General features: G+C 38.4%; 2 long non-coding RNA genes across 3 annotated transcripts; one reads left to right on the top strand and one right to left on the bottom strand.

The window, feature by feature from the left end:
* Positions 1-1,849: 1,849 nt before the first annotated feature.
* Positions 1,850-3,594, top strand: LOC134630245 (uncharacterized). 2 transcript variants are annotated; one of them, XR_010094266.1, is made up of 3 exons: positions 1,850-2,039; positions 2,859-3,026; positions 3,356-3,594. It is a non-coding gene; the product is annotated as an uncharacterized LOC134630245 (long non-coding RNA). The 2 variants fall into 2 exon arrangements; XR_010094265.1 differs by having other exon boundaries at positions 3,419-3,594.
* A 633-nt stretch (positions 3,595-4,227) lies between these two features.
* LOC134630246 (uncharacterized) lies at positions 4,228-5,731 on the bottom strand. Its single transcript, XR_010094267.1, has 2 exons — positions 5,380-5,731; positions 4,228-4,562 (listed from the first exon to the last, which is right to left on the bottom strand). It is a non-coding gene; the product is annotated as an uncharacterized LOC134630246 (long non-coding RNA).
* Positions 5,732-11,539: the final 5,808 nt, after the last annotated feature.

Below are 11,539 nucleotides of genomic sequence, written 5' to 3' on the forward strand. Positions count from 1 at the left end.
CTTACTGACACCAGACAGACACTGCACTACAGTTACTACAGAAGCATTCTTGGTCAATCTGGTACTGTATGACAGAGTATTTCTTAATGTCACTGCCTATAAGCTGTCATAAATCCCAAAACGCTCACTGAAGCTAGGTCCCCTAACTTTCAGTAGCTGCTGAAAGTTGTTGTATACTGTAATTACTGTAGTATTACTCTAACACAAACTCTGGGGTGACCTGGGAGCAGTGCTAAGGTCAAGTCAGAGCATTTCAGTTCCAATTATTACCAAAACGACATCTCATCGGGATTAAACTTAAATCCAAACACATAATTCTCCAGGATGCTGATGTTTTCAGACCGTGCCACACAGGAGACTATTTGAACACATGCAACACTAGGGCTAATGTTGAGAGCCCTTTTTAAGCTAGCTTTTGGCACTGTGAAAAATTACAGTGTAGTAACCGAACATGATATTCAAAAATATATGTCTGGACAATTAGCTTGTTCCAGTAAACCATAAATTAAAGCTTACCTGCGCCGCAGAAGCGCCACCGCCGTCCTCCATCTTCAAACTGTGTTACCCTTCCAGGACCTGAAGGTCCGTAAAGCATCCCCCCCGACAGCCAAACCCATCTGTTCTCTGATTGGATTGTTTAATTTGTGATTGACATGACATTGACCAATCAGCTTAAAGGAAGAAAAATAGGGTCAAAATTCGCACTTGTAGCTTGCAGGGGTTTTTTGGCTAAGTCCACACACAAATCTTTTTTACGCACAGACAAATCTTTTTTACACATACAAATCTTTTTTACGCACACACAAATTCGTTTTACACATACAAATCTTTTTTACGCACAGACAAATTTTTTTTACACATACAAATCTTTTTTACGCACACACAAATTTTTTTTACACATACAAATCTTTTCTACACACACACAAATTTTTTTTACACATACAAATCTTTTTTACGCACAGACAAATTTTTTTTACACATACAAATCTTTTTTACACACACACAAATTTTTTTTACACATACAAATCTTTTCTACACACACACAAATTTTTTTTACACATACAAATCTTTTTTACGCACAGACAAATTTTTTTTACACATACAAAACTGATTTACAAGTACAAAATATTTATGACCACATTTTGAGCCCATATTTAATAAACTGCATTTTCAAATCCTTTTTTCAGTTGCGCTTTAATAAACTGCAGTTCAAAATCCTTTTTCCACCTGCAATTTAATAAACTGCAGTTCAAAATCCTTTTTCCACCTGCAATTTAATAAACTGCAGTTCAAAATCCTTTTTCCACTTGCAATTTAATAAACTGCAGTTCAAAATCCATTTCCCTTTCCTGTTCGCTCCGGGATTAGCTGCTGGATTAGCTCCTGGATTAGCTGCTGGTATGGAGGACCACAAGAGCCACGCGCATCGAAATAAAAAATTCTGTGCTTAATTTTAATAAACTGATTTTTAAAATGTTTTTCAGTCTTCATTTCAAAAAACATTTTCGAATTCCACTTTAATAAAAACATTTTCGAATTGCACTTTAATAAACTGCATTTCAAAAACCTTTTTCGAATTGCACTTTAATAAACTGCATTTCAAAAAACATTTTCGAATTGCACTTTAATAAACTGCATTTCAAAAACCTTTTTCGAATTGCACTTTAATAAACTGCATTTCAAAATCCATTTCCCTTTCCTGTTCGCTCAGGGATTAACATGTGGATTAGCAGTTGGATTAGCAGTTGGATTAACAACTTCATTTTAAAAATCCTGCTGCTATTCAAATTAGCCACACCGTGGGATGTAAGGAGCTCTCTGATTGGTTGGTCAGACACAGGCTGTCTGCCAGCCTGGATTTTTCTAGGTCATAGCTTCGCCCTGCTACGAAGCGTGTGTGCTTGTACAAAGGCCGTTCAGCCTCGGGATTTACACTCGGCTCGACACGGATATGTGAAGAATGAAGGGACCCTGCAGCGAAACGGAGAGCTCAACATCTGACTGAGTGCCTGTTTTCGCAGTCTGACCACCTGTTGAAGGTAACGTGCTAACGTGGCTAACGCTAGCATCACCGCACGTAGCCCCGTTATTTTAAGGTCATCTTAGCTTATGAAATTTTTACGTTGCAGCTGTACGAGCTAGCTACGTGTTTTGTAAGCTGCTGTGCTCTTCACAAATAAAGCTGGAAGCAGCTCAGACTATTAGAACCAGCACTGAGGCCTGTTACATTTATACAGTGTTAGAGCAATGGCTGCAACCTACAGCCTTTAAACTAGCGATTAAAATGCTGACAGTAAACTCGTCAGTCCAGATGTTACCGCATTACTTTGTGATACTTAGAGTTAAAACAACTGAGACAGGCTGATTAAAATAACAGCTGTCAGTTCTCTCATTCCTTATATCAAGACTGGAGATCACACTACTGATTTCAGTTCATTTAATATGTGAGTGCACAGATTCATTCTCAACTGGACATAAATGATGATCAAAGGTTGTATATATGATGAAGTCATCAAATCCCAGCCTCTAACACAGTGCGCTGAATCTTAGCTTTGAATGTCCAGTATATTCTAATCAGTGCAATTTAAGCATTCACTGAACCTACAGTATCTACACCTGTGTGGCAAATGTGTGGTAAACATACAGATAATGAAGTTTAATTATTAATACAATATACATCATGAAAAACAAAAGCTGAACTTGAATCAGTTTAGTACTTTTCTCTGTATGCTCTGTGATTATAGAGGTCTTAAATTCTGTGATATATACTGTAAATGATTTTCACAGAGGTCTTAAAGTACTTAAATCACTGCTGATAGTCTGGTTGTTTATATTTTCACATGTTTTTGTGTCTGTAGGGCTGTTTGATGACGATTTGGACTCCTCTGGGAGATGAGGACACACCCACATCTGTTCCATACTGCAGCCATGGATGGTGTTACAGCTCTGAGTCAGCTTTGGGCCATCAGACGCACACACTGGAAAACCAGCACCTTCATGCAGGAGAGACGGCCTCAGTGATTTAGGTTCATAAGCTAGTTCAAACATTTCTGGCCTCTTATCACTTAGATTCCTTAAGCTTAAAAGTGAATGCATTTAAAGCAGGAACTGCACACCTAGCTGTCAAAAGTTTGGCAGCATGAGTACTGTAAAGTTTTGTAGGGTCCTTGTTAAAAATTCCACAAGCACCACACCACATTTGTCATATATAGTTCATTTTGTACAGGACATTTTTGAAATTATAAACTATATATTCTAGTTGTCGCTTGTCAGTAATTTTTGAGTAAATGGATGGCACTGATAAATCAGTGGTGATTCACCTGCAAATGTTTTTAACAAACTTTGTTTTTTGTAGAATTCATCAGCAGCTGTGAGGAGATGCATTTGAATATCTTCTGGTTCCACTTTTCCTTCCCAGAAAGCTGAGGATGGCTAATTCCTGACAAGGACACACACCTCAGCGCTTATCATGGGTGTTACATCCTCCGTGCAGCAATTCCAGAGAAAACGAGAGAGCAACGACCACTCATTAAGACCAGCCAGAAATCTGTCCCTTTCTGGCAGCTGTGGAAACTTCCAATAAAAAAGTTTGCATTCTTAGAACAATGCTGGGTCGTGTGTGATGTGTCATATGAGGATATTACATTTTGACTTAATTCTGCTCAATTAAGTGTTTTGATCGTTGATCCAATATGGCAGCTTTGTGTTGTGCTGCAAGTTAAAACTCATTGTCCTCATGAGCACAGCATCTAACAACTCTCCTTAAAAAAGTCGATTGACTTTAACTAGACACAATGGTTTCCAGTGGGAGATACATTCATCACTCATCCGTGACACTGGAGAAGTCACCTGAGTGAGTGATAAAACAATTTTCCATGGAAAATCCAGAGGAACTAAACTTTGTTGTTGTTTCTTGGGGCTCAATTTCAGCTCTAGCAGCATCTCTCAGAAGAAAACCGTTTTGCAAATAATCAGATAAAAAGATTGTTGAACTAGGTGGTATTCTCTGGGGTTTAAGACCAAACTCAAACAGTGAATTGACATTAGACTGGAATTCATAGGACGAATAGAAATACTGCTGAAGCTAAATGATTCATATGTGTATATATATATATATATATATATATACACATGTATGACTTTTTTTTCCTCCAATTCACCAGGTCTGTAAAGTTCAGTATGACTGTGGTACATCATACAAAAGAATAAATACAGAAGACTAAAAACTTTATGTGAATAACTGTACTCTTCTTTAATATATCAGAAAACAAGTAAAAGTACAAATGTGCACAAGTTAGAGACTTCCTCAGTAAGTTTACACTCTTTTGGAGTGATTTTAATTGTGTGTTAAAGGAGAAAGAGATTAGGAGGTAAAGTAGAGGATGCAGAGTCCATCACTGAGGCCGTCTCTCCTGCATGAAGTCCAGGTGCTGGTTTTCCAGTGTGTGCATCTGATGGCCTAAAGCTGACTCAGAGCCGTAACACCATCCATGGCTGCAGTATGGAACAGATGTGGGTGTGTCCTCATCTCCCAGAGGAGTCCAAATCGTCATCAAACAGCCCTACAGACACAAAAACGTGAAAATATAAACAACCAGACTATCAGCAGTGATTTAAGTACTTTAAGACCTCTGTGAAAATCATTTACAGTATATATCACAGAATTTAAGGCCTTTATAATCACAGAGCATACAGAGAAAAGTACTAAACTGATTCAAGTTCAGCTTTTGTTTCTCATGATGTATATTGTATTAATAATTAAATTTCATTATCTGTATGTTTACCACACATTTGCCACACAGGTGTAGATACTGTAGGTTCAGTGAATGCTTAAATTGCACTGATTAGAATATACTGGACATTCAAAGCTAAGATTCAGCGCACTGTGTTAGAGGCTGGGATTTGATGACTTCATCATATATACAACCTTTGATCATCATTTATGTCCAGTTGAGAATGAATCTGTGCACTCACATATTAAATGAACTGAAATCAGTAGTGTGATCTCCAGTCTTGATATAAGGAATGAGAGAACTGACAGCTGTTATTTTAATCAGCCTGTCTCAGTTGTTTTAACTCTAAGTATCACAAAGTAATGTGGTAACATCTGGACTGACGAGTTTACTGTCAGCATTTTAATCGCTAGTTTAAAGGCTGTAGGTTGCAGCCATTGCTCTAACACTGTATAAATGTAACAGGCCTCAGTGCTGGTTCTAATAGTCTGAGCTGCTTCCAGCTTTATTTGTGAAGAGCACAGCAGCTTACAAAACACGTAGCGAGCTCGTACAGCTGCAACGTAAAAATTTCATAAGCTAAGATGACCTTAAAATAACGGGGCTACGTGCGGTGATGCTAGCGTTAGCCACGTTAGCACGTTACCTTCAACAGGTGGTCAGACTGCGAAAACAGGCACTCAGTCAGATGTTGAGCTCTCCGTTTCGCTGCAGGGTCCCTTCATTCTTCACATATCCGTGTCGAGCCGAGTGTAAATCCCGAGGCTGAACGGCCTTTGTACAAGCACACACGCTTCGTAGCAGGGCGAAGCTATGACCTAGAAAAATCCAGGCTGGCAGACAGCCTGTGTCTGACCAACCAATCAGAGAGCTCCTTACATCCCACGGTGTGGCTAATTTGAATAGCAGCAGGATTTTTAAAATGAAGTTGTTAATCCAACTGCTAATCCAACTGCTAATCCACATGTTAATCCCTGAGCGAACAGGAAAGGGAAATGGATTTTGAAATGCAGTTTATTAAAGTGCAATTCGAAAAAGGTTTTTGAAATGCAGTTTATTAAAGTGCAATTCGAAAATGTTTTTTGAAATGCAGTTTATTAAAGTGCAATTCGAAAAAGGTTTTTGAAATGCAGTTTATTAAAGTGGAATTCGAAAATGTTTTTTGAAATGTAGTTTATTAAAGTGCAATTCGAAAATGTTTTTATTAAAGTGGAATTCGAAAAAGGATTTTGAAATGCAGTTTATTAAAGTGGAATTCGAAAAAGGTTTTTGAAATGCAGTTTATTAAAGTGGAATTCGAAAAAGGTTTTTGAAATGCAGTTTATTAAAGTGCAATTCGAAAATGTTTTTTGAAATGAAGACTGAAAAGCATTTTAAAAATCAGTTTATTAAAATTAAGCACAGAATTTTTTATTTCGATGCGCGTGGCTCTTGTGGTCCTCCATAGCTGCTGGATTAGCTCTTCGATTAACAACTTGCTGGAGGCTATTCAAATTAGCCACACCGTGGGATGTAAGGAGCTCTCTGATTGGTTGGTCAGACACAGGCTGTCTGCCAGCCTGGATTTTTCTAGCTCATAGCTTCGCCCTGCTACGAAGCGTGTGTGCTTGTACAAAGGCCGTTCAACCTCGGGATTTACACTCGGCTCGACACGGATATGTGAAGAATGAAGGGACCCTGCAGCGAAACGGAGAGCAACCTCTGACTGAGTGCCTGTCTACACAGACTGACCACCTGTTGAAGGTAAGGTGCTAACGTGGCTAACGCTAGCATCACCGCACGTAGCCCCGTTATTTTAAGGACATCTTAGCTTGTGAAAGTTTTATGTCGCAGCTGTACGAGCTCACTACGTGTTTTGTAAGCTGCTGTGCTCTTCACAAATAAAGCTGGAAGCAGCTCAGACTGTTAGAACCAGCACTGAGGCCTGTTACATTTATACAGTGTTAGAGCAATGGCTGCAACCTACAGCCTTTAAACTAGCGATTACAATGCTGACAGTAAACTCGTCAGTCCAGATGTTACCACATTACTTTGTGATACTTAGAGTTAAAACAACTGAGACAGGCTGATTAAAATAACAGCTGTCAGTTCTCTCATTCCTTATATCAAGACTGGAGATCACACTACTGATTTCAGTTCATTTAATATGTGAGAGCACAGATTCATTCTCAACTGGACATAAACGATGATCAAAGGTTGTATATATGATGAATTCATCAAATCCCAGCCTCTAACACAGTGCGCTGAATCTTAGCTTTGAATGTCCAGTATATTCTAATCAGTGCAATGTAAGCATTCACTGAACCTATAGTATCTACACCTGTGTGGTAAATGTGTGGTAAAGATACAGATAATGAAATTTAATTATTAATACAATGTACATCATGAAAAATGAAAGCTGAAATTGAATCAGTTTAGTACTTTTCTCTGTATGCTCTGTGATTATAAAGGCCTTAAATTCTGTGATATATACTGTAAATGATTTTCACAGAGGTCTTAAAGTACTTAAATCACTGCTGATAGTCTGGTTGTTTATATTTTCACATGTTTTTGTGTCTGTAGGGCTGTTTGATGACGATTTGGACTCCTCTGGGAGATGAGGACACACCCACATCTGTTCCATACTGCAGCCATTGATGGTGTTACAGCTCTGAGTCAGCTTTGGGCCATCAGACGCACACACTGGAAAACCAGCACCTGGACTTCATGCAGGAGAGACGGCCTCAGTGATGTAGGTTCATAAGCGAGTTCAAACATTTCTGGCCTCTTATCACTTAGATTTTGAATGCATTTAAAGCAGGAACTGCACACTAGGGGTGGGTTTTAATAATCGATTCATCGATTAAAATCGATTCTGGCTTGGATAACGTGAAATCGATTCATTAAAATCCTGAATCGAATTTTTAATATAAATTTATTTTGCCCGAAACGCCAGAATCTCAGGTGAAACCTCACAAAATTTCAACAACCACCAAACAGCTAAGACAGTAAATGAGAGCAGGTACACGGATTCTGCACAAGGACGTAAACACACAGCGCGGACCCGCGGATCAGAATCAGTGAGATGTCGCCTTTCTCACCCGACGGGCGCTGCAGCTTTAAGCGTCTGCGCGCGTTCCCGCGGACGTCAATCGCTTTCTGGCACAACAACTGCACGGACACGGTCGGTGCTGAAAGCCGACAGCTCGCTGATTCTGATATTTCGGCGGGTAGCGCTTTGTGTTCACGCCCTTTTTGCACTGATTCTAAAGCTGTTAGTTTTATCTCTCTCCAAACAATATTGACTTAACCAGCAGCAAAAGAAGATCCAAACTACGCTTCACGTAAACATCGTCATGAATTCACTCTGACTTTTACTGTTTTGCTTCACCCACGATAAAATCACACTTCATGCACAGCTCTCTCTCTCTCTCTGTACTGTTTTCTGCATTATTCGCTTGCTTGTTACGCACAACTCTGTTGTTTACAGCGCTGTCGGCCGCTGTTTTTTTTTTTTTTTTTCGTTTTACATACTTCCGAAAAGAAAACCTAATTTCTGCCGTTCAATACTGAACAAATTTAAACTTTTTAAAATTATGCAAAATGCAAAACGCTTAGCCGTGTCTCTAATAAAACCGCTGTAACGTCAGAGGTAACATTCATATGTTGATTAATGGTTTTCTTTCGTTTTTGATGTACTGCAGATACATATTTTTTATAAAATCCCAGGCCAGGAAAACCACTATATATATATATATATATATATATACACACAACATCTAACAACTCTGCTTAAAAAAAGTCGATTGACTTTAACTGGACACAATGGTTTCCAGTGGGAGATACATTCATCACTTATCCGTGACACCTGGATGAGTGATAAAACAATTTTCCATGGAAAATCCAGAGGAACTAAACTTTGTTGTTGCTTCTTTGGGCTCAATTTTGCCTGAGGCTGAAATTGAACCCAAAATGTTTTTTTCTTTCAGAAGAATGTTTTCTGAAAGAAGAAAACATTTTGCCAATAATCAGATAAAAAGATTGAACCAGGTGGTATTCTCTGGAGTTTAAGACCAAAACTGAACTCAGTGAATTGACATTAGACTGGAATTCATAAGATGAATAGAAATACTGCTGAAGCTGAATGATATATATGTGTGTGTGTGTGTGTGTGTGTGTGATCTTTGTTTTCTCCAATTCACCAGGTCTGTAAAGTTCAGTATGACTGTGGTACATGATACAAAAGAATAAATACAGAAGAATAACAACTTTATGTGAATAACTTTACTCTTCTTAAAAATAACTCATAAAACAAGTAAAAGTACAAATGTGTACAAGTTAGAGACTTCCTCAGTAAGTTTACACTCTTTTGGAGTGATTTTAATTGTGTGTTAAAGAAGAAAGTAAGTAAGTAAGTAAGTAAAATTTATTTATATAGCACATTTCACAGATAAAAATCACAAAGTGCTTCACAATAAGATCAGACACACAAGTTAAAATTAATTAAAAGCCCGTTTGTATAAAAATGTCTTCAGCTGCTTTTTAAAGGAGTCAGTAGAGTCTAGACAGCGTAAAGACAACGGCAGGGAGTTCCACAGCCTAGGTGCCAGTGCCTGAAAAGCCCGATCCCCACGTGTTTTAAACCTAGTACGTGGGACCACCAGTAGCCTCTGACCTGAAGACCTAAGTGCTCGGGATGAAGCATGAGGTTTAAACAGGTCAGAGATATACTGGGGAGCTTCACCGTGCAGAGCTCTAAAAGTTACAACTAAAATTTTAAAATGAACCCTAAAATTTACTGGCAACCAATGAAGATAAGCCAAAACTGGAGTAATGTGAGACCTCTTGTTTGTACCAGTTAAAAGTCTTGCCGCTGCATTCTGTACAGACTGAAGGCGATCCAGAGCAGATTTGTTGAGACACGTAAAAAGACCGTTACAATAATCCAAACGAGAAGAAATAAAAGCATGAATAATCATCTCAAGTTCTGTCTTTGACACTAGTAATCTGAGTTTAGAAATGTTTCTTAAATGATAAAAACAGTTCCGGACAAGTTGTTTTGAGTGTTTCTCAAGAGACATTGAACTGTCAAATATAACACCTAAGTTTCTGAGGCTCGACTGAAATGAAGGGTCTAAAAAACTGATATGCTGCTGAATTTCTGAGAGCATGTGATCAGGTGCAATAATCAAGGTTTCTGTTTTATCTGCATTTAACTGAAGGAAATTGTCATTTAACCATTGTTTGATTTCTGACAGACAATTATTTAAACAAGACAATTTGTAAAACTCAGAAGCTTTGAAAGAACAGTATAACTGAATATCATCAGCATAGAGATGATAAGAAATATTACTGTAACGTTTGATAATTTGGCCTAGAGGGAGTATATACAGCAAAAAGAGAATAGGACCTAAAACAGATCCTTGAGGTACCCCAGAAGGCAGAACTGACGTTTCAGACAACACATGATTGATACAGACAGTAAAGGATCTCTCAGACAGATACGACATAAACCATTTTAAAACAACACCAGTGATCCCAAACAAGTCCTTCAGCCTTTTTATCATGATGCTGTGATCAACAGTATCAAAAGCAGAGCTGAGATCCAACAGAACCAGAACGGTGTACTCTCCAGAGTCTGCTGCCATCAGAGTGTCACTAGACACTTTAAGCAAAGCGGTTTCAGTGCAATTTGCGGAAACCAGACTGGAAAATGTCCAGAACATTGTTCTTCTCCAAAAAGTTGTTAAGTTGTTCTGCAACTGTTTTTTCCAAGATCTTTGACACCAATGGTAATTTTGATATTGGCCTGTAACTGCTTGGAAGAGATGGGTCCAAATTTGGTTTCTTTAATATTGGTTCAACAATAGCTTGTTTAAAATAGCTGGGAACTGAGCCAGTATAAAGAGAAATATTAATTATTTCCAGAATACAGGGGCCAATAGAGTCAAACACACTAATGAAAAATGATGGAGGAAGTACATCAAGGTGGCTTGAAGTCAGTTTCATTCGACCGAGTAGAGCACTGATGTCCTGCAAGGTGACAGGAGTAAAAGAGGACCAGGTGTCAGAGGTAAGCAACGTGTCAGTGTGATACTGAGAGGATGATGGAGAAATATTAGACCTGATGGCAGCGACCTTATTAAAAAAATAGTTTAAAAAGTCATTACAATCAGATTTAGTATAGACTGGTACATGAGGAACATCAGGAGAGACAATGTTCTTAATTGTATCAAACAATACTCTGGGATTTTTCTTTTTTGAAGCTATTAGATTAGCAAAATATTCAGTTCTGGCATTTTTTATCATGTCATTGAGTAAGAAAATTGATTCCTTGAGATGTATCCTATGGACCTCAAGCTTGGAAGCCTTCCATAAACGTTCTAATTTGCGACAATATCTCCTAAAATTTCGAATATTTTCATTTATCCAAGGACAGCAATGTGAAGAATGGACAACATTTTGTTTCAGAGGTGCCACCGCATCTAAAATAGATTTACATTGATTGTTAAAAGACAAAATAAGTGAATCAACGTCATTTTGAGCCATGCGAGGGTCAAACATGGCAGAGAACCTTCCAGCAGCATCCTGGTTTATAATCCGCCTTTGGATCATCAATTTAGGAGGTGAAGGATCCACATAAAATGACAAATTAAAGAATATGCAGCTATGGTCACTCACTTGGACATCCTCCACACATACATCATATATATTTAAACCCAGGGAGAAAACAAGGTCCAGTGTGTGGCCCTTTGTATGTGTGGGGCCAGAAACATGCTGCTTAAAGTTAAAAGACTCAGTGATAGTGATGAGCTCAGCAGCAGTGT

The sequence above is a fragment of the Pelmatolapia mariae genome, linkage group LG7 (assembly GCF_036321145.2).
Source record: "Pelmatolapia mariae isolate MD_Pm_ZW linkage group LG7, Pm_UMD_F_2, whole genome shotgun sequence".
Lineage (NCBI taxonomy): Eukaryota > Metazoa > Chordata > Actinopteri > Cichliformes > Cichlidae > Pelmatolapia > Pelmatolapia mariae.